This window comes from Oncorhynchus kisutch, linkage group LG19 (genome assembly GCF_002021735.2).
Source record: "Oncorhynchus kisutch isolate 150728-3 linkage group LG19, Okis_V2, whole genome shotgun sequence".
In the NCBI taxonomy this organism is placed as follows: Eukaryota; Metazoa; Chordata; class Actinopteri; order Salmoniformes; family Salmonidae; genus Oncorhynchus; species Oncorhynchus kisutch.
This window is the reverse complement of record NC_034192.2, coordinates 51,556,188-51,557,043: the sequence shown is the minus strand read 5'-3', so window position 1 is coordinate 51,557,043 and position 856 is coordinate 51,556,188.

Below are 856 nucleotides of genomic sequence, written 5' to 3'. Positions count from 1 at the left end.
TTTATCTTGTCAATTTCTCTTTCTACCTCCTAAGGTCTGTGTGTCAGTTGTTTGTTTCTGTCTTGTCTATGCTAGCTTTATTTGGTAGCTGTATTTCTTTCCATCTCTCTTTATTCTCTCTAGGTTAGAGTCACATTCCAAATAACGCCCTCTAGTTTAGAGGTCACTAATGAGGTACCTAGTAAGGCAACTGGCAAGACATCAGTCCGGTGTACAACTGAAATCATTTTTTCCATTCACGGTTGACTTGAAAGTAGCCTGCTGTCAGATCTGTTTGTGCTCTTGCCAACTCTTGCTCATTGTCAAGCAAGACATGTTTGGCTTGACAATGAGTGGCATGATGGCACATACAGACTGGTACCCAGATGTATACCCATCTTAAGGATATCCTGTTTCTGCTACACCACAGTCTACCTTCCAGTCACCTCGAGAGACTTGAGTTTGACTGGATAAATATGAGTGGATTACACTGTGATAACTTAACGTTGCTCAAGACACCTCTGTCCGTGTTCTCATCCAAACTCACTGTAGTTAGGAATGTATGGGTTTAAAAAGCTAAACCCCTCTAAATGGACATCAGGAAGCGGACAGGGGTTCTGCTCTTACCCCATAGCTTTGTCATGCTTACAGTAATGACTAGGATTTCCCTAACTCGGTCCTCGGGGTCCCACTGGGTGCACTTTGTGTTTTTTTTGCCATAGCACTACACAGCTGATTCAAATGATCAACTCATCATCAAGCTTTGATAATTTGAATATGCTGTGTAGTGTTAGGGCAAAAACCAAAATGTGTGTGTTTGTGTGTATATATATGTATATATATATATGTGTATATATATATATATATATATATATAT